Below are 23,517 nucleotides of genomic sequence, written 5' to 3' on the forward strand. Positions count from 1 at the left end.
AGAAGGCCTTTGCCAAGTGCTTGACCATGCTGCCACCCTGATTTCAGACTTTCCAGCCTCCAGAACTATGAGAAATAATTTTTTTTTAAATATTTTATTTATTTATCTGAGACAGAGAGAGAGAGGGCACAACCAGAGGAGGGTCAGAGAGAGAAGCAGACTCCCCACTGAGTGTGAAGCCCAATGTGGGGCTCCATCATGACCTGAGCCAAAGGCAGAAGCTTAGCTGACTGAGCGTCCCCGAGAAATAAATGTTTACTGTTTATGACACCCAGTCTGTTGCATTTGTTGAGAGCAACCTGAGCTAAGTTACCCAGTTGTTCCCACATTTGCCTAATAACAATTTCACACTGGTATGTAATGCCATCTTTATCTTATACTTTACATTTTGTACATTTGTAACTATTTCTGGGCATATCTATAGCTAGTACCACACTGGTTTAATTACTATACCATCTATCATGTTTTAATTTCCCTGACCTGGTTTTAAGTGCATTTCATACATAATTTAGTATTGGTGTTCTATGATGCAACCAACAGAAAATTTTTTTTTTTTTTTTTAGAGAGAGGGAGAGCACACAAGTAAGTGGGGGAAGGGGCAAAGGGAGAGAGAGAGAGAGAGAGAGAATCTTAAGCAGGATCCACTCCCACTGTGCAGAGCCTAATGCAGGGCTTGATCCCAGGACCCTGAGATCATGACCTGAGCCAAAATCAAGAGTTGGATGCTTAACCAAATAAGCTACCCAGGTGCCCCCAACAGAAACAGATTCTTAAGCAAGGAAAAGCTTTTAAATATAAGGTTCTTGGGGTAGATCTCAGAATCAAAGGAATCAAACTGGGAAGTGTAGGAAGTAGGTCAACTCCAGAGAATTCCAATAGTAGAGCTTCTCTCCAGAGTGGTGCCATAAATGTGATTTTAATTTCTGTGTCACTATCTTCAAGTTCCAAATTCTTGAGCTAGAGATGGGCTGTACTGGCTTAGATCAGGTGTCTTGCTGGATCAACAGAGAAGAGGCCACAGTGAGAAAGTCACAGTGAGAAGGAAGTTGCCCCCGTTAATGTATCTACTACACATCTAGATTCTTGACACCATCCTTCTAAATCCTTGCTAACTATACATTTCTATATTGAAAAGTAAATGGCCAGGCTTCTATTATCAGCAACTTAGCATCCTGGAAAAAATTCCAGATAATAAGAAACGCTGATACAATATAACCAATGTGGTTTTTTTTGTTTGTTTGTTAAATGTTTAACTGCACTTGTGAAAAACTAAAGAAAGTTTCTAGGTTAAAAAAAGAAAAGGGGCACCTGGGTGGTTCAGTTGGTTAAGTGTCTGACTCTTGGTTTTGTTTTGTTTTGTTTGTTTTTAATTTTTATTTATTTATGATAGTCACACAGAGAGAGAGAGAGAGAAAGAGAGAGAGAGAGAGAGAGGGAGGCAGAGACACAGGCAGAGGGAGAAGCAGGCTCCATGCACCAGGAGCCCGATGCAGGACTCGATCCCGGGTCTCCAGGATCGCGCCCTGGGCCAAAGGCAGGCGCCAAACCGCTGCGCCACCCAGGGATCCCCTGACTCTTGGTTTTGGCTCAGGTCAGGATCTTATGGATCATGAGATGGAGCCCCGCATTAGGCTCCGCTCTCAGCAGGGAGTCTGCTTGAAGATTTTCTCCCTCTGCCCTTCCCCACCACTCTCTCTCTCTCTCCCTCAAATAAATAAATAAATATTTAAAAAGAAAACAGAAAACCAGGGCACCTGGGTGGCTCAATCAGTTAAGCATCCAACTCTTGATTTTGGCTCAGGTCATGATCTCAGGGTCCTGGATCAAGCCTTGTGTTGGGCTCCCCGTTCAGTGGGGAGTCTGCTTGAGGATTCTTTTTCCCTCTCCCTCTGCTCCTCCCCCTGCTAGCTCTCTCTCAAAATAAATAAATAAGTCTTAAAAAAAAAAAAAGGAAGAAAAATCTGATGCTGAAGCTAAAAGCCACACTGGCACTGCTGTCACCCCTGCCCTGAGAGTATTAGCTGATCTCAAACGAACAAGATACTCAAGTTTTAATGAGCAAGAAGACAGAAGACGAGACATCAGCCCACACAAAGTAGGTGTTATAGATTGGAGGCTCTCTCCTACCTCCCAGCAAGCTGAGACTCTTGAAAGGGTGTAGTTTTATAAAGTGAGGACTCGAAAAGATACTCTCTCTGACAATAGGAGAACAGAGGACAAAAGAACAACTGTCTGTGTTGCTCTGGATGGGGCAAATGTCTCCTTGAGAGTTCATGACCATGAGCTTGTCTTCATGCTGCTCTGGAGTTCAAATTCTATTACTGATTATGCTTATTAAATCTAGAAATTCACAGTAAGAATTTCTGGGTTAGTAACACTGTGGGGCAGCTGCAGAAGTGAAAAAAAATCCTCCCATAAAGTATATATACACAAACCCAGGTCTCCTAGGAATGGGATAGCCCTGTTGAACACAAGTTTACCCCCTCAAAATATAAAATGTATGTAGAAAGAGGCATGAAAAGTGAAATAGACATGAAAAGTTTAATCACTGGAGTTAAAGCCATCAGAATGCTACTCTGGCAAAATCTTTAGGTACAACGACTATCTATGGGTACCATCACTGCCTGATTAATTGCCTACATCCTTTGACCATCTAACACTAAACACACACTTTACTTGCTGAGAGACCCTCAGAATAAAACTGTCCTATTACTAAAAACACCCAGACACTCCCACAGCTTTCTGTCAATAACTGTCTATACCTTTAACCAGTCTAGACATTGACTCTACCAATAGGTGGTTTATTCCCCAAATACCAACAGATATGAGTTTTAAAAGCTTATTAAACAATACCTCAATTTATTCTCTTAAAAAATAAAAAAGTCCTCAACAATGTAGTTTTAGAGGGAACATACCTCAACATAATAAAGGCCTTACATATATGAAAACCCCACACTAACATCACATTCAATAGTGAAAAACTGGATGTTCAGGCAGGGACCATGGCAGATGGCAGCTCGGAGAGGGCTGATGGACACATCGTCAAGATGGAGGTGGACTACAGCGCCACAGTGGATCAGCGACTGCCCAAGTGCAAAAGCTGGCCAAGGAAGGAAGACTTCAAGAAGTCATTCAAGAAGTCACTCCCTTCTCTCTTTGGAGAAACAGACCCACACTGCTTCTGATATGGTGTCTACATCCCGCATCTTAGTTGCAGTAGTGAAAATGTGCAATGAGGCTAAAGAATGGGATTTACTTAATGAAAATACTATGCTTTTGTCAAAAAGACGGAGTCAGTTAAAACAAGCTGTTGCAAAAATGGCTCAACAGTGCTTGTACCTACATTGAGGAAATCACAGACCTTCCAATCAAACTTCGGTTAATTGATACTCTATGAATGGTTACAGAAGGAAAGATTTATGTTGAAAGTGAATGTGCTCACCTGACTAAAACATTAGCAACTATAAAAGAGCAAAATGGTGACATGAAAGAGGCAGCCTCCATTTTACAAGAGTTACAGGTGGAAACCTATAGGTTAATGGAAAAGAAGGAGTGAGTGGAGTGTATTTTGGAGTAAATGAGGCTCTGCATAGCTGTGAAGGATTACATTCATACACAAATCATCAGCAAGAAAATTAACACCAAATTTTTCCAGGAAGAAAATACAGATAAATTAAAGTTGAAATATTATAACTTAATGATTCAGCTGGATCAACATGAGGGATCCTATTTGTCTATTTGTAAGCATTACAGAGCAATATATGATCCTCTCTATATATAGGCAGTAAGTGAAAAGTGGCAACAAGCTCTGAAAAGTGTTGTCCTCTATGTGATCTTGGCTTCTTTTGACAACGAACAGTCAGATTTGGTTTACCGAATAAGTGGTGACAAGGAGTTAGAAGAAATTCCTAAATACAAGGATCTTTTAAAGCTCTTTACTACAATGGAGCTCATGCATTGGTCCACCCTTGTTGAAGACTGTGGAATGGAGTTAAGGAAATGGTCTCTTGAGAGTCCAGCGACAGATGTTTTTGGTTCTATAGAAGAAGGCGAAAGGAGGTGGACAGACTGAAAGAACAGAGTCGTGGAACATAATAATGGCCAAGTATAACACCAGGATAACAATGAAGAGGATGGCTTAGCTTCTCTGTCTGTTGATGAGTCAGAAGTGTTTCTTTCAAATCTAGTAGTTAACAAGACCATCTTTGCTAAAGTAGACAGGTTGGCTGGAATTATCAACTTCCAGAGACCCAAGGATCCAAGTAATTTATTAAATGACTGGTCTCAGAAACTAAACTCACTGATGTCTCTAGTTAACAAAACTACACACCTCATAGCCAAAGAGGAGATGATATACACCCTACAATAAGGGTCTCAATGCCCCTAATGCTTTTAGAAAAGAGTTAAAATTGGAAGTCATAAAAGACTGTTATGGTGTATATGTTGGGTTTTTTTTTCCTATTCTCAGCTCCTTTGTCTAAAATTTAAAAGATAGTGAATATGTTTAAGGCCCTTTCCAACCTTTCAGTACCCCGATTTTATCATTAACTTTGCATTTGCAATTGATGCAAAAAAAATTCTATTTCTGTTGTCTATGAACTCAAACAATTGTGTCATAACTTACCCAAATGTGTTTTTCTATCATTTGAAGACTTTTTTAGCTATTATTTGTTCTCATTCAGCTAACAATTATAATAATCATGATAAAAGCAGTATATATATGCACACTGACTTTCAAAAAAAGATGGTGAAAAACTGAGAGCTTTTCCGCTAAGGTCAGGAACAAAACAGGAATGTCCACTCTCATCACTGTTATTTAACATTGTACTGGAAGTCCTAGCCTCAGCAATCAGACAAGAAAAAGGACTAAAAGTCATCCAGATGAGTAAGGAACAAGTAAAACTCTCACATGCAGTTGACACGATACTAGATAGAAAACACAAAGATTCCACAAAAAGCTACTAGAACTGATAAATGAATTCAGTAAGGGTGAAGGATACAAAATCCATGTAGAGAAATCCATTGCATTTCTATACATTAATAATGAAGCAGCAGAAAAAGAAATTAAGAAGGCAATCCCAGGGCACTTGGGGGCTCAGTCAGTTGGGCATCTGTCTGTAGCTCAGGTCATGATCCTAGAATCCTGGGATTGAGTCCCACATGGGGCTCCCTGCTCAGCGGGGAGCCTGCTTCTCCCTCTGCCTGCCATTCCCCCTGCTTGTGTTCTTTCTCTCTCTCTGACAAATAAATAAATCAAACTTTCAAAAAAAGAAAAAAAAGAAGACAATCCCATTTACACTTGCACCAAAAATAATAAAATACCCAGAAATAAACTTAACTCCTTAACACCTGTACTCTGAAAACTATAAAACATTGATGAAGGAAATTGAAGATGATATAAACAAATAGAAAGACATTCTATGCTCATGAATTGAAAGAAGAAATATTGTTAAAATGTCTATACTGCCCAGTGGGGAAGATGGTGGCAGAATAGGAAGACCCTAGGCTCACCTCATCATAAGAATGCAACTAGAAAAAAGATCAAATCATCCTAAACACCCTAGAAATGGACTGGAAGCCTGGCAGAAGAAACTCTACAACTAAAGGTTGAGAAGAGGCCAATCTGAAAAAGGCAGGAAGTGCAGAGACGTATTGGGAGAGAGACACTGTGATAGGGGGGAAGCCATGGTCACAGAGGAGGGTGAGAGACACATTAACACACAGTGGAGCACACAGGGAAGAAGAATCCCCATAGCCATTGGCTTAGAAAGTGAGAGGGGCCAAACTGCATGAGTTCTTGCAACCAGCAGGGCTTGAAGACTGGAGTTTGAAAGGTCAGTGGGCTTGGCTGGGAGACCCCAGAGGACACTGTACTGTTCCTGGAGAGAAGGCAGGCAAGTCACCTGCAGATGCAGAGCATGGAAGCAGCCACCTGAGAGCACCTGAGGCACGCAGTGGGGAGGTTATTCGCTCATCTCAGTGTCCTAGAGAGACGGAGTCCACAGGGAGAGCCCTCTGGGAACAAAGAAACTGGCAGGTGCCCAGTGCCTCCCCTGCCCCTCAGCACAAGCCAGGGCCACCTGCAGGACCCAGTGTAGCGCCAATACTTGCTACCTTAACTTGCTTGCACCGAGCCCTCCCCACCCCCCCAACTCTCCAGTGGAACCACCCTTCCCAGTCATGTTTGCCTCAGTCCCAGTGCAGTCGACTCCAAAAGACTGGCCCAAACCCCTCTTCACACCACATCTCCTGATATTTTGCAGAGCCTCAGTTCTGGCAGCAGTGGGCACAGGGCTCATTTCACAAACAGACCAGAGCACAGCTAGTTGAAACATGCCACATTCAGACCACAGACCAAACACTGCTCACAACAGGCAAAGACAGCCTCTGCAGATGACTGGCCTGAAGGATGGAGTGGCCAGTACAGAACAGCAGGGCACACACAGCACACATTGGAGGCGCTCCCAGAAGGGCCAGGCCCAGGGGAGGAGGGGACACTATATGGCAGGATGTTACAGGACCACCTCTTCATAAGGTCATTACCCTCAAGAACAGGAGATGTCGTTGACTATCCTAATACACAGAAACAGAGACAGACACTTAGACAAAATGAGATGAGAAATTTATCCCAAATGAAAGAATAGGACAAGGCCACAGCCAAAGGTCTAAGTGAAACAGATATAAGTAACATGCCTGATAGAGTATTTAATGTGATGATCATAAGGATACTCAGTGGGGGCGCCTGGGTGGCTCAGTCAGTTAAGTATTTGACTCTTGATTTCAGCTCAGATCATGATCTCAGTATCGTGAGATCAAGCCCTGCATTGGGCTCTTCACTGGACATGGAGTCTGCTTAAGATTCTCCCTCATCTTCTACCCTTCCGCTCTCACCCCCAACTCTCATGCACACTCTCACTCCCTCCCCCCGCCTCTTTAAAAAAAATAATGATAATAATAAATAAGGATACTCACTGGACTGGAGAGAAAAAGGGGAAGACATGAGTGAGACACTTAATACAGAGATAAGGAATAACAAAGCAGAGATACAGGGCTCACTTAATGAAATGAGAAACACACTTGATACTCGCAAATGAAATATCCAACAAAGGTTTCATATCCAAAATATATAAAAATGTATACAATTTAACACTCAAAAAGCAAAAATTATGTAGAACACCTGGGTGGTTTAGCGCCTCCTGCAGCCCGGGGTGTGATCCTGGAGTCCCAGGATGGAGTCCCACATCGGGCTCCCTGCATGAAGCCTGCTTCTCCCTCTGCCTGTGTCTCTGCCTCTCTCTGTGTGTGTCTCTTATAAATAAATAAGTAAATAATATTTTTTAAAAAAGCAAATAAGGCAATTAAAAAATAGAAAAAATGAACAGACATTTCTCTAAAGAAGGCATACAGATGGCCAACAAACACATTAAAAGATGCTCAACATCACTAATCATCAGTGAGATGCAAATCAAAACTACGATGAGATATTACCGCACACCTGTCAGAACGATGGAAATCAAAAACCTCAAGAAACAACATGTGTTGGCAAAGATGCAGAGGAAAAGGAACTCATGCACTGTTGGTAAAAATGCAAGCTGGTGCAGCCACTGTAGGATACAGTATGGAGGTTCCTCAAAAAGTTAAACAATGGATCTACCCTATGATCCAGTAATCACACTACTGGATATTTAACCCATAGAATACAGTAACACCAATTAAAAGGGATACATGCACCCTATGTTTATTGCAGCATTATTTACAATAGCCACATTCTGGAAGCAGCCCAAGTGTCCATCAATAGATGAATGGATAAAGTAGAAGTGGTAGATACACACATGCACGCACACACACACACACACAGAAATATTACTCAACCATAAAAAGGAATGAAATCTTGCCATTTGCAGCAATATGGATGGATCTAGAGGGTATAATGCTGAGCACAATAAGCAGTCAGAAAAAACAAACACCCTACAATCTCATTCATATGTGAAATTTAAGGAACAAAACAAATGAACAGGGGGGAAAAAGAGACCAACCAAAGACCAGACACTTAGCTATAGAGAACAACCTGATGGTTACTAGAGGGGAAGTGGGTGGGGGGATGGATGAAATAGGTGATGGGGATTAAGAGTACATTTCTCATGATGAACACTGAGTAATGTGTAAATTTGTTGAATTACTGTATGGTACACCTGAAACTAACACTAGCATAACATAGTGTATGTTAAGTACACTAAAATTAAAACTAAATGAAACTAAACTAAAATAGGGATGCCTGGTGGCTCAGTGGTTGAGCATCTGCCTATGGATCAAGGCATGATTCCTGAGTCCCGGGCTTGAGTCCCACATCAGGCTCCCTGCAGGGAGCCTACTTCTCCCTCTGCCTGTGTCTCTGCCTCTCTCATGAATAAATACATAAAATCTTTTTAAAAATAATAAAATAAAATAAATTATATTAGCAGTATTCTGAAGAAAATCTCAGCAATAATCCAGGGAGAAAAGCTACTTATACAGGAGGCAAATCCAAAATAGTTAAGGTGTTTATAATGCCCTTTATTAGAACTCAAAATACATTTTTTATCCTCAGAAAATATATCACATACTTGAGATTAAAATTAGCCTTCACAGAAGTTCTTTTCATACTTTAGCTAAAGGAATATTCCTTGATTAATTTACTAGATTACATTAGTAAGAATTTTTAACATGCCAGGCAAGGAAAAAAATTACCAGGCCTCAAATTAAAAATACAGGTTTTTTTTTTTTTAATTAGTCATGACCTTATTTATTCAACGATTATACATTGATGATTCAGTATGCGATGGAATATGCTGCTTACTGGGTATACAATGGTGAATAAAGTACATCCTGTAACTTCAAGAAGCCAACAATTAAAACAGAGTATAAAGGCCATGATGGGCCAGCCCAGGTGGCTCAGCCGTTTGGTGACACCTTCAGCCCGGGGTATGATCCTGGAGACCCAGGATTGGGTCCCATGTCAGGCTCACTGCATAGAGCCTGCTTCTCCCTCTGCCTGTGTCTCTGCCTCTCTCTCTGTGTGTCTCTCATTAATAAATAAATAAAATCTTAAAAAAAAAAAAAAAAGGCCATGATGGAATGAAGAGAGAATTTTAAAGGAGTTTCAGTGGGGAAGCCTAACCTAGCCTTGGAGATGATGAAGTCTTCCCAGAGGAAATGAGACAAATAGGGACAATTGTGATGGACAATGCAGGGGGGGGGGTAGGGGGGTGGGGAGGGGGGTTGGGAGGAGAGTTGGGGAGTAAATTCCTGAAAGGAGCAGCAGAATGCACCAAAATATGGAGTTGAGAAAAACTTGGAGCACTCTGGAAACTTCACGTATTTCTTTCTTTCTTTCTTTCTTTCTTTCTTTCTTTCTTTCTTTCTTTCTTTCTTTTTTAAGATTTATTTTAGAGAGCATGCACATGCATTTACAAGGAGGGTCGGGGGAGGGTGGGGCAGGGAGAGGGAGAGAATCTCAAGCAGACTCCCTGCTCTGTGCAGAGCTCAATGCAGGGCTCAATCTCACCACCCTGAGACTATGACCCAAGTTGAAATCAAGAGTCAGACACTCAAACGACTGAGCCATCCAGGCACCCCTCTTTTTTTGGCACCCCTCTTTAAAAAAATACAGTTATTTAAAATTGGATTTCCAAGTCTAAAGTCTGCCTTGTAAAGAAGCGTTTTTTGTCAAGAGAACACCTTAATAAAGCTGAAACATTTCCTAAAGCTGAGCTAGTGGAGACTTTAGTTTTTATGAATACTTTACCTAAGTGCCCCTTTCTGGGTAATCTGTGCACTTCTTTGGAGACCCTCTACTCCTCTACTCTGTCCATGTGATCCGGGAGGGCTACCTGGGACCTCCTCTGGAGCTATCTGCACAGTGATGCACTCTTCATGCTTGGCATTGCCAGCCGGAGGAGTGAGCCAGCTGTTGAGGCGGCTCCTTAGGGGTGTGCCAACCAACCCAGCACAGAGCTGCAAGCAAGAGAGACCCATTCCTGTATTCAGCCACTTCCAAAGCTATGGTAACCCTGAACTTTTGGGGTGTGTGTGCCTCCCAAGGTTTTTTTCCCCTTTGAACTGATTTGAACTGGGTTTTGCCACTTGCAGCCTAACCTGCCTTTATAGAAATACTAAAGGGAGTTCTTTAGGTTGAAATGAAAGGACACCAGATAGTAACTTTCCAAATGAAGAAATAAGGAACACTGGTAAAGGTAACTAAAAAGGTAAATGTATCTTAAAAAGGCATAAATGTATTTCTTGTTTGTAACTCTTTCCCCCCCTCTTATCTGATTTGAAAGACAACTGCATAAAGGGATAATTATAAATCTGTATTGATGGGCATATGAAATATAAAGATGTAATTGGTATGACAATAACATCACAAAAGAGAGAAGTGAAATTGTTATTTTTTTTGTTTGTTTTAAAACCCTTGGGATTTCTTAAGTGATAAGAGCCATAAAGGTGTCTTTTGTTAACAAAACAAGCCCCTTTCAGCCACATCTGAATTTGTGTTAATAATGTGACTTTTTTTGTTTTGTTTCACTTTTTAGAGAAGGAGAGAGCGAGGGGAGGGAGGAGTAGAGAAGGAAGGAGAGAGAGAATCCCAAGCAGGCTCCATGCCCAATGAAGAGCCCTATGTGGGGCACAATTTTACAACCCTGAGATCATGACCAGAGGTGAAATTGAGAGTCCGATGCTTAACTGACTGAGCCACCCAGGTGCCCCAACCATGTGACTTTTGGAAAGCACTGAGGCTAGCCCACACTTCCATATCTCCAGTCCCACCTACCCCTCTGCCTCTGGGGAGGGGAGATGGGGCTGAAGATTGAGTTCAGTCACCAATGGTCAACAGTTTAGTCAATCATGCCTATGTAATAAAGGCTCCATAAAACCCCTCAAGGACAGGATTTAGAGAGCTTCTAGGCTGGTGACTAAGAATGCATGCATCCACATGTTCTTGGGAGGCTTCCCAAAGTCCATGGGAATAGAAGCCCTTATGCTTGGGACCCTTTTGGATCTCACCTGATGTATGGCTTCATCTGGCTGTTCATTCTTATCCTTTAACCTTTGTAATAAACCAGTAATCTAGGAAGTAAACTGTTCTGAGTTCTGTGAGGTGCTATAGATAATTAATGAAATCTGAGAACAGGTAGTGGGAACCCATGATTTATAGCCAGTCAAAGGCACAAGTGACAGCCTGGACTTGAACTGGGGGGGGGGGGGGTGAGGGGCAGTGCTGCACAACTGAGCCCTCAACCTGTGTGGGATCTAAGACCATCTCCAGGTAGAGAGTGAGTTGAATCATATAACACCTAGTCAGTGTCCACCAGAGAGTTGGAAAATTGCTTGATGTGTGGGAACCCCCACACACCTGGTGTCAGAAGTGAGAGTGGCATTCAGTCATGAGTAAAGGAAACAAGTATATTTTACAAGAATAGGAAAAAGGGAGGGGAAATAGAGCTACAAGGAAACAAAGTTCTTACATGCTATTGAAATTAAATTTGCATTAATCCAGGGGTACCTGGGTGGCTCACTTGGTTGGGTGTCCAACTCTTTTTTTTTTTAAACCTTTTTTTTTTTTAAAAAAAAGATTGTATTTACTTATTCATGAGAGACACACAGAGAGAGGCAGAGACAGGAGAAGCAGGTTCCATGCAAGGAGCCTGATATCAACTTGATCCCAGGACCCTGGGATCATGCCCTGAGCCTAAGGCAGACACTCAACTGCTGAGCCATCCAGGTGTCCTGGGTATCCAACTCCATCTCAGCTCAGGTCTTAATCTCAGGGTCATGCGCTCAAGTCCAGTGTTGGGCTCCATGTTGGGCATGGAGCCTACTTAAAAACAATAATTAATTAATTAAAAATTGGAATTAATCTGAAGTAGATAGGTTGTTATAAATTAAGATGTTAATTGTAATTCCCAGTGCAATTATTAAGAAAATAATTCAAAGAAAGAGCAAGAGAATTAAAATTGGGACTAAAAAATACATAGTTAGGGGTGCCTGAGTGGCTCAGTTGGTTGTGCATCTAACTCAGTTTTGGCTTGGGTCATGACCTTGGAGTCCTAGGATTGAGTCCTGCATTGGGCTCCATGCTGGGAATGGAGTCTGCTTCAGATTTTTTTCCCCTCTCTCTCCGTCCTCTCATCACTCACATGCACACACACTCTCTCTAAAATGAATAAATAAAATCTTAAAAAAAAAAAAAGAAAATATAGTTAATGATCCCCAAATTTTAAAAGGGCAAATAATGATATTTGTTTTCTATATGTCTTATGTCTTTTTTCTTCTTATATTTAAAAAAAAAAAAACAATATACCTCTGAGTTCCATTCCCTGTTCTGCTTTGAGTGCCCACATTTGCAAAGATTTTGGTGCATATACAATAAACCTTTAAATAGTACTTTGGTAATTCATTGATTTTACTTCTGTTATTTATGAACTTTTTTTTTTTTTTTAGATTTTATTTATTTATTCATGAGAGACACACAGAGAGAGGCAGAGACAAGGCAGAAGGAGAAGCAGGCTCTTCGCAGGGAGCCTGATGTGGGACTCGATCCCTGGACCTTGGTATCATGCCCTGTGCCGAAGGCAGATGTTCAACCACTGAGCTACCCAGGAGTCCCTATTTATGAACTTTTGGCAAAATGCTTATTTGGATATTTTAAATTAAAGAAAATATTCATTTTACCTATTTCTAACTTGATTGGCAAATTTGGGAGGAAAACTTGGCATGCTCGTCCCCTTGGTAGTAAGCTATCTGTAAAGAACACAGATTTTGTCCAGTTCCTCCAGGGGCAGGCCCTCCTTGAGGACATGGGGCATTTTTGCCTAAATCTTGGTTCAAGTCTTATCCTCTAATCTGGCCTCTGTCAGCTATCAGGTTCTCTCCCATCCACTTTCACTGAGGTCATAGGAAACCTCAGGTAGCTGTCTCGTGTAATAGCAATCTGTTTTTCGATCTTGGAATGATTTAGTAGATCTAGGATATGAGAATCAAAACTATATTATCAGTATTTTTGTGTTAAGAATTGGTATATTTCATTGAATGTTGGAGAGGATTTTGCTTATTAGAGTACAGCCTCATAAATCCAATCTAAAGTGTGTAATTGAGTAATTGAATTAGGCTTAATTTTCAGTTGACATCTTCCTAGGTTTTGTGTAGAATTGGAACTTTCAACAGGTTCATCTTATTATTATGTTTAATTTAACAGTTGTCTAAGCAGGGGCACCTGGGTGGATCAGTGGTTGGGCATCTACCTTCATGATCCCGGAGTCCTGGGATCGAGTCCTACATCAGGCTCCCTGCATGGAGCCTGCTTCTCCCTCTGCCTGTGTCTCTGCCTCTCTCCGTGTCTCTCATGAAGACATAAATAAAGTCTTTAAGAAAAAAAAATCAGTCGTTTAAGTACTCAGCAAACACTGAAGGACAGGTATGAAAACTTGATCGTTAAATATATACCTACATTGTTAAACTGTTAGAAATAATACTTTTTTGCAACTTGTGGAAGAACTAGGTTTTTAAACTTTTTTTTTTAAAGATTTTATTTATTCACGACAGACACACACACACACACACACACACACACACACACACAGAGAAAGGCAGAGACAGAGGCAGAGGGAGAAGCAGGCTCCATGCAGGGAGCCCAATGTGGGACTCGATCCCGGGACTTCAGGACCACGCCCTGAGCCAAAGTCAGACACTCAACTGCAGAGCCACCCAGGCGTCCCTAGGTTTTTTAATTTTGTAAATCAAATAAATTGAACATTAATTTATTTTTTTTAAAGATATATCGGATAAAGGACTGTTTTTTTATTTTTATTTTTATATTTTTTTTATTTATGATAGTCACACACACAGAGAGAGAGAGAGAGAGAGGCAGAGACACAGGCAGAAGGAGAAGCAGGCTCCATGCACTGGGAGCCCGATGTGGGATTCGATCCCCAGTCTCCAGGATCGCGCCCTGGGCCAAAGACAGGCGCTAAACCGCTGCGCCACCCAGGGATCCCTGAACATTAATTTATAAAATGCATATTGACATATGATTAGTCTTTTCTGCAACAAAAATTGCCCTCAAGGATACCAAAAACTTTGTGTCAGCAACATGCATGGTCTTCTTGCTAGGTTGCTAGAGAAGTCTCCCAATCGTTAAGCCTCCTAGAGTATAAGTAGTCTGGAAATACCCTAAACCACACAGCAAAGGTGCATGTGCAACACTTACACATGTCCACTCAAAACCAGGACACTGGGGATCCCTGGGTGGCGCAGCGGTTTGGCACCTGCCTTTGGCCCGGGGCACGATCCTGGAGACCCAGGATCGAATCCCACGTCGGTTCCCGGTGCATGGAGCCTGCTTCTCCCTCCTCCTGTGTCTCTGCCTCTCTCTCTCTTTCTCTCTCTGTATATCATAAATAAATAAATAAATCTTTAAAAAAAATAAAAAAAACCAGGACACTGGCTGGGAGAGTGGCTATTCACAGTGCCTGGTTACTTTCTGCTTAGGGTAATGACTTGGTTAAAACACTGCTGTGGAATTTCCTGGGGTCAAAGGCCAGTGAAAGCGGTGAAGGTCATGCACAAAGGGAGAAGTGTCCCAGGCTGATGAAACATCATCTACAAGGGGCCTGAAAGGGGTTTAGCAGGATCGTGAAACAGATGAAGGACTGAAGCAGGGAAATGCTTCCCGTTAGCCTGGAAGGCTGACCTAAAGCCTGGATTGTTTTGATAAACATCAAATACGTGCTGGTTGCTACAGTGATTAAGGGTCTCGTGACTGCCTATATATCTCACCTATATTTAATGTCAGACTGAATGATAAGCAGCAGAGGAATCTTGCAAAGGTAGTTTTACAAGTAGAAATTCAAGGACTCTTGTAATCTGACACTCCCTGCATACCCGCTTTCTTTTTGATTACCAAGTCTGTAACAACCAGCCTCACAGCAAAAAGTGCTGCTCTTTCTGCCCATGGGTCCTGCGCCTGTTGCTTAGATAAACTAAGTTGCACCATGAACGTCTCAAGAATGCTTTCTTGACCAATGCACTTGACAACCCCGCATAATTTTGCAGGCGGGGTACAGGGACGGGGCAAAAAGAATTCAAGAGCTTCAGTGCAGCTCCGTAAATCTTCTTGACACTCCCACCCTCCTCTGTCTTTCCTACGTGTCCTTTTTCAGAGATGTCCTGAATAGCACGACCCTTCAGAATGTGCCTTGTCTGAGTGTTCAGCAGAGCACCTCTAGCCTATGGCTACACTGCAGGGAAGGACAAATTCCTGCCACTGGGCTGGTTGCTAGTGCCTTGGCCGTAATAGCATAGGGCTCAGAAATCAGGCTCTCCCTGTTTTACCTGTTCTTTGAATACTTGTATTCTTCTCAGGCACTGGACAGTCATACGGGTCATTAGGACAGCCATGAATCCTAAGAGTCCTAAGAGTGTAAGATTTCCTTCTAAATAACCTGGTAAGATCCCCTGATGAGCATAAAATCAAGATACATCTGACCACATGCTTCTAGAAAGGGACTGGCTGGAGCTAGTGCCCAATTGGGGCACTCACCCAACAGGAGACTGTTTCCTTGGGACTGGACCATGGATAAACCTCATGAGAAAGTTGCTTGGATTAAACAGGAGTCCCCATACTTCCCTTTTATCATATCTCTCATTTGTCCTTCCCCTGGGCTATTTGGCATTCTCAGTCATGCTCTTAGATTAAAGGCACTTCTTCTAGCTTAGATATAGGATGCTTAATATGATATATAAAATAGCAGCCTCGATCTTTGTGGCATTTCAGTTCATATACCGGCAAGTACTGAAGCCAAGGACGTAGTGGGAAAGTGAAGGGAGGTCAACATCCCTTCTCAAGTGGTACAAGGGCATCAGAGCCATCAGGAAGAGGGACACATCTTGTCACCCTGAACCCTGGGAACCTTTGGCAATATTCCTGACGGGATGCCATTCAGAAGCCAAGGGGGATTTTGGTAATGGATTCTTGGTCAATATATTTTCCTCATTTTGTTGGAATTAGCTATCGGATCAACTTCCTCAATCCCAAAGGATTCCCTCTTGGATTGTCTCCTAACATACTGGAGTTGGAGTCAATTTGGACTTTTTTTTTTTAAAGTGCCAAATAATAAAAATTCCTGCCCCAAATAATAAATATTCCACCCCTTTGCCTAACAACTGTCAATAATAGATAGAAACCCATTCCCCAGGATGTGCAGGTCTCTCTTGAGCTTGACTGCTCTCAGATCTCCAGAATGTACTTCTCATTTTAATGGACTCTCCTAAAAAAAAAAAATAAAAAAAAATAATAATGGACTCTCCTGCTTCTGTTACTCATATCCTGTGCTTTATGTCCGTCCATGAATTCCTTCTTCTCATGACAAGACTAAGAACTTTTGGCCACTCCTTTTGGTCTGGATGGTCAAAGCCCCAGGGCCCGAGGTCTCCCCAGTTCACCTGGCAATATCTTTTTGGTGACCATGAAGGGATGAGGTAACAGCAGGTCAAGTGATCCTCTTCATCAGTGAGTCTCCAACTCTCGCCTTCCTTGTGCTGGAGAGTTGCTTAGTCACTATTCTCCTCTGTTCTACTCTTTCTTCCCAATCTACCTGGGAAAGACCCTAGAAAAGGAAACAAAAATCGCTGGTTCACTAGATTAAATGCAAGCTCAGTGCAGGGGAGACTTCCTGTCTCGCAAGGACACTCATGCTGATTGATGGAAGAATGGGCAGGGGTATCATCTTCAGGGCACCTAGGAGGCTGAAGAGGTGGGCAGCTTGGGAATGCCCTCTTGCACCAGGGATGATAGTTTGATGGTTCCAGGGACATGTCTCTGGGGCCTAGACTTCAAGGCGTTGTTCTTGGGGTTCAACAGGGATGTCTCTACCTAGGAGATGGTCACTATCTTCCTTTCCTCTCAATCCTCAATTCCATCTGACATTCCCTTGGGATGCATCTTGAGAAACTGGAAGCATCCGCGGAAGGCAGACGTTTAACCACTGAACCACTCAGTCATCCCTGGACTGTTTCTGTCCAAGCAGATGATCTCTAGGACCGGGAGGCCTCTCTCTCTTTGCCCTCTTGGCTTTCATCCACTTTCAGCCTTCCTGGAGGCATCTCACCTCTTCTGCCTTCCTCTTCTCTTCCTCCTGGATCTGCACTACTGTGGGTGCAGCCTACATAACTGGCTCCTACACCATCTGGGTGCCTCCCGCACCATTGACTTCTCTTCCTCTCCCCTCTGCAGTACCCCACTGGACTTACACCACCCACTTCAGATTCCCAGAGCAGCGTCCCAGGTAAAAATTGACCATGGGGGACAAATTGATTAACCTTTCCAGTGGACTCAGTGAAACAGAATTCGGTATTTAAACTAAGTCAAGCTTGTTGGTTTAAAGTAGACATGTCTTTAGAGTTATCAGCATTAAATATGAAACTTTTATTCTACTAGGGATTACTGAAGGTCAAATAAGCTTGTGTTACCTTTGTTAGCAAAAAGATGACTTAAAATGATGGTTACTTTTGTATGTCTCAGAGTTTTCATGGGTAATTGTTAAGACAGCTTTCAAAGTCTTTGGTAACCTGAGACTTTAAAGCTTTGCTTGGATGATAAATTGGGACTGAATTTGTTGGATATCTAGGTCTTTTCCAAATAGGATAAAGTGCTAAAGGCATTGATTACTGAACGTAGATTTGCACTTTCAGCTTCTTACTGCAGAAAAACTAAGAATATTTGGGTCTGTTGGAAAACGTGTGCTTAATAGATTCATAAGTTGCCATCTAAAGAATTCTGGTGTAACAGTTCACAATTGGTTACTACTTAGTTTTCACTAGAGACTAGGATTTCTAAGAGTTAAAATTCTGCTAAATGTAATTAAGACTGATGGAAATAAGGGAAGCAACTCTGAATGAAAAAGTTGTAGGTTTATGAAGGGAAATCTTTGGAAGGGAATTTTATATGTGGTCAAGATAAAGGCTGTAATGAATGGATTTTAAAAGTGGACTGGTATAAGATTGAAATTCTGCTTTTCTCTCTGTTAAAAATTTTTTTCTTTAATTATTGGTCTGCTCTTGATAAAATATCAACCAAGGTTTTTTTCTCCTTTGCCCAGAAAACCAAAGTTTCTATGTTTTGTCTTTATCGGGTCTTTGATTACTTACATGTCAATGTTAAAGGAGCTAAGTTTTGCTAACAACTATATAACCCTCTATATTTGCCTTTGGAATCTTCTATTGCCACCTTGGTTAAATAAATAATTAAGTTTTAAACTTTGTAATGATTTTTTTTAAATTTTTATTTATTATTTATGTATTATAGTCACAGAGAGAGAGAGAGAGGCAGAGACACAGGCAGAGGGAGAAGCAGGCTCCATGCACCGGGAGCCCGATGTGGGATTCGATCCCGGGTCTCCAGGATCACGCCCTGGGCCAAAGGCAGGCGCCAAACTGCTGCGCCACCCAGGGATCCCTGTAATGATCTTAAATCATATTTAGGCATGTGCTTTATAGCTTCCTAAGGTTTTTAAACACATTTTCTTCCAAAAAAAAAAAAAAACCCACACATTTTCCCAGCTTTAAATTGTAAATGTAAATTTAATTTTTGACCAAATAGGCTCATTTATTTGGTATGTTAAGTTACTCTGGAAGAACTGTCAAACATATAATGGTAAACTTTAGGTTATGTTGCCTGAATAAATGCTATAACTGTTCATATATATATTTATTTTCACACATATATATATATTTTCACATATATATATATTTATATGAAATTCCTGAAGTCTTAATGTTTTGATAATAAGGTTGTCACTTAACATTCTAATTATTCAAGTGTTGTGTCACAAAAATGACCAGATTTCCTTGCCAGATATACTGTAACCTCTCATCAGATCTTTAACCATGTTCATTTTTGAGTCTTTTGTCATTATAGTTATTCTCTTGCGAAATGTGTTTCGTTTTCAGTGAGATTCATATCTTTTGGCATATACAGGGTTTTTTTGACCTTTAAAAATCATAAAACTAAAACTGGTAAGAATTTCCAGAACTATCTAGAAGCTGCATGCAAACTAAAGAATTAGTACCATGGGACTAAATAAATTAAGGAAGAGGACTGTGGTTTTTGTGACTCTTATTTGAAACATTGCTGGTTCTCTAATGTTTGCTCTTCTTGATTAAGGACATTTTAAGATATCTATGACTCACAGAAATGTGATAAAATATTCATTCGTGAACAAATTGAAGCATTTAACTTTCCACCTGAACCCTGTGAAATTCCGAAATTCTCACTGAGGATTCTTTCTTTCATGGCAGTCACAGCTATTTGCAGTAAGAATCTGTTCTACCTGTAACAGGACACCATTGGAAACCCTGGTATTTTAACCAAGGCTTTGACTGGAATGTCATAACTGAGAGATGCTTAGACTCAAATATGACCATGCAGCTTTAAGGAACTAAGGTTGACTTTATGAAGCATGAAGCTAATAAAAGCCTTTGAAAATGTTGGCCTGATATTTTGCTTACAGAGTTCCTGGCAGCCTTACCAGGTGAGTGAAGAATGTCACTTCCTGGCAGGTGCAGGAATCTCAGACTATTTTGGGGACCTCCAGAAGAGGAATTCAACCAAATATACAGGATTGCAGGCATGTGTGATGGCAAGTACTTGGCTTGGCTTCTGACTTAAAGAGGCTACTAAAAGTTCAATCTAGATTCCTTATAAAAAGTTCTAGCAAAGCACATTTTAAAAGAGCTGTATGATCAATCACCATTCTTGCTGAGCTTATAAAAATAACTAGGCCAAATTTGTTAAAATTGGACTTGTTTTACATGAAATTAGATTTGGCTATCTCTGGAAAGGAGGGTAATTATAGAGAAATTATGTTTTAATAACATCTTTGTAGATATTAAATTTTAATACTATATAATAAATATTTTATAATAAAAACTAGACTAGATCCTGAATTCTTCTGGTTTCCTCAAATCTTTGGCTATGGCTTTCTAACTAAGGTTTCCAATCTTCTTCCATTCTCTTGACTTAGAGTCATTAAAAACTAAAACTGCCTTTTTTTCTAAAAATCTTAAAAACTGATGCTAGGCAACTTAAGGTAAACTTCAGAGAAATAGCTCATGTATAGATAATCTTGCTTGTTATTCTGTGGGGATAATAACAAGACTCTATGGGCATATGATTATGTGAACAACTGGAAAATGGGATGGAGTCCCCCAACAATTGTATATGTAAAGCCTTTTCTCACTGTAGACCTATCAATAGATAAAGACTATAGTGATCTATTAAATTATTCACTTAAGGCTGGTTTAATTCCTGAACTACTTAGTGAGTGTGCTAATCACATGCTCCCAAAATCTGGTTTAACTATATAGTTATATATAACTATAATTAAAAGTCTACCTCATGTAAGTCCTGGAAACTTTGAAAGATTGGATTTAAGTCCCACAGCAGGAGACTTAAATCCACAATAGAAAGGTCCATATTAGGTCATATTATGTACTCCCACTGCAATAAAATTAAAGGGGCATACTTCATGGGCTCATATACCTAAAATAAAACCTGCACCTCCTTCACAGGAGACCCATGAGCAGAGTAACGTACCTTCTTACTCCTGTGAACCTGCAGAAGATCTCAAACTCCTCTTCAGATGACAATGAAGGTTGTATATTTTCTATTTGTTTTCTATTCACCTATCTTAGCTGACAATTTCTTTCCACAATAGGCACAGATTACGCTGAACCACAAAATCAAACAGCTTGTGGATTTCTGCCCATGTCAAGTACCTCTGGGTTACCCGGTGGATTTCCCCTTTACAAGGCACTATTGGGCACTCTCTATATAATTATATCTCAGAAATAATATATAATGATATCATGTTTCATGATCAATCTATCACTAATCATAATGTTTTTTCCTGGCCCCTGATCAGAGGACATGGAATTTACCAGGACATAACCAGACCTTTTCATACCCTCACACTCTTAAAATATTGACTTTACCAACCCACAAATTAATACCCACCAAAAGTGCCCAAGTTACAAAACCCTACTTATTGCTATGCTGGCATATATAAAATTTGGGATACATATTTATGGCTCCACCACTGGACAGCTCAGTCCAAAGGCAGTTTTATGCTGGGAACAAAGAAATCATACATACAATACCTGGGCAAATAGCACGTGCCATTTAGGATAGCTATCTTTATTTTTATTATTATTTTTAAAAGATTTTATTTATGTATTCATGAGAGACACACACACACATAGAGGCAGAGACACAGGCAGAGGGAGAAGCAGGCTCCTCGCAGGGAGTCTGATGTGAGACTCAATGCGGTACTCCATCCTGGATCCCAGGATCACACTAAGCCGAAGGCAGACGCTCAACTGCTGAGCCACCCAGGCGACCCAGGATGGCTATGTTTAGAAGCATGTTCTCAAACCATTGTACTTCAGGCTACTGACGGTTTGCTACTGATTGGATACGGCTACCTGAAGTCAGATGGCTAGCTCCAGACAGAGCCCACTGATTATGTGAAACTCATCTATGGCCCTGGCTTCTTCCAGGGGGTTAGGTCGTTGTACTTTAGGTTTTGCCTGGATTCATGGGTGAGTTACTAAAACTATCACTACTCCAGCTAATCTTCCCAATTTAAAATAAAGATGGAGGCTCTCTGCTCTTCCCCATTCGACAGACAGCCGCATCTTCTGGTGCAGTGCCAGCCACATCCCCGAGACACGATGGTGAAGGTCAGAGTGAATGGATTTGGCTGTATTGGGCACCTGGTCACCAGAGCTGCTTTTAACTCTGGCAAAGTGGATATTGTCGCCATCAATGACCCCTTCATTGACCTCAACTACATGGTGTACTTTGCTAGAGAGAAAGGTAAATTTAGCTTACAATAGCTCGGCCTCCAAGATCTTGTAAGTATTCTTTAACATACGAAAAACCTTTTGGAAACTTCCCACTGTCTTTATTTCCCTCATCTCCTAAGTATATAATCAGTTGCTCTTCACAATCCCAGTGCAGCCTTTTCTGCCCATAGAACACATTTGCACCAAAAATGTCTCAAGAATTCTTTCTTGGCCATTAGGTCTGAACCTCAACATTTCTATACCAGTTACTAATTGATTTTCACTGGAGACTAAGGTTTCTTAAGTTAAAATTCTGCTAAATGTATTAAGACTGATGGAAATGATAAGGAAAGCAACTCTGTATGTAGCAAAGTCAGGAAATAAAGAAGGTATAAGAAATAAGAACACATTTTGTTGAGGGAAAAAGAAAGTAATTGTGCCCTAAAATCAGACTGGTTATTTAGAGAGAAAAACCTTAGAACAAAATCTGAAAGAAATTTGTAGAACGTTTGTGAAGGGAAATCTCTGGAAAAGAATTTTATATGTCATCGGGACTAAAACTGAAATAAATGGATTTTAAAAGTATACTGGTATATGATTAAAATTCTGCTTTTCTGTTAAAAAGACAAAAATTATTTTGGATTATTGTTCTGTTCTTGATAAGAAATTGTAAACAAAGTTTTTTCTTCTTTTCTGCCCAGAAAACCAAAGCTTCTATATTTTGTCTTTATCAGATCTTTGATTACTTACGAAAGTTAAAAGTTCTCAATATTGAAGGAACTAAGTTTTGTTAACAACTGTACAACCTTCTGTAGAATCTCTTATTGCCAGCATGGCTAGTTAAATATTGAGTTTTATACTCATCTGTGATCCTATTTAGCAACGTGCTTTGAAACTTTCAAGGATTTTAATTCTAAATGAAGTCTTTTCAACTAATTAGGCTTGTTTATTTGGTATGTTAAGTTGCTTGGGAAGCATGTCATAGAAATGATGATAAAACTTAGGTTACGTTGTTTGAGTAAATGTTGTAATTGTTCTAGAAAATACACGAAATATCTAAAGTTTTAAATATGTTCTGGTATAAGGTCATCACTGGACATTCTAATTATTAAAATGCTATGTGTCACAAAAATAACCAGATTTTCTTCTCAACTGTGTTGTCATGCTTTCTCATCAGATCTTTAACCATGTCCATTTTTTAGTCTTTTATCATTTTTAGTTATCATTCTGATGCCTTTGCCAGGTAAGTTTTGTCTTCAAGGAGATTTGTGAAAAGGACTTTCTAACAAACAGATTTTTGATATCCTTAAGATCATAAAACTAAACTGGATATGAATTTCCAGAACTAGGCCACCTGGGTAGCTCAGTTAAGCGTCTACCTTCTGCTCAGGTCATGATCCCAGGACCCTGGGATCGAGTCTTGCATTGGGCTCCCTGCATAGCAAGGAGTCTGCTTCTATCTCTACTCCTCCCTGCTGCTTGTGATCTCTCTCTAATAAATACATAAAATCTTTAAAAATAAAAAAGGAATTTCCAGAACTAATGGGAAAGCTGCATCAAAAGAGAATGAGAATTAGTAACATGGGATTGAATGAATTAAGGAAGATGATTATCACTCTGTTATGACTCTTGTTTGGA

At 40.6% G+C, this 23,517-nt stretch overlaps 1 pseudogene; it reads left to right on the plus strand.

The window, feature by feature from the left end:
• Nucleotides 1-3,002: 3,002 nt before the first annotated feature.
• LOC112925229 (26S proteasome non-ATPase regulatory subunit 12 pseudogene) lies at nucleotides 3,003-4,397 on the plus strand (annotated as a pseudogene).
• Nucleotides 4,398-23,517: the final 19,120 nt, after the last annotated feature.

Source organism: Vulpes vulpes, chromosome 13, assembly GCF_048418805.1.
Source record: "Vulpes vulpes isolate BD-2025 chromosome 13, VulVul3, whole genome shotgun sequence".
Taxonomy (NCBI): domain Eukaryota; kingdom Metazoa; phylum Chordata; class Mammalia; order Carnivora; family Canidae; genus Vulpes; species Vulpes vulpes.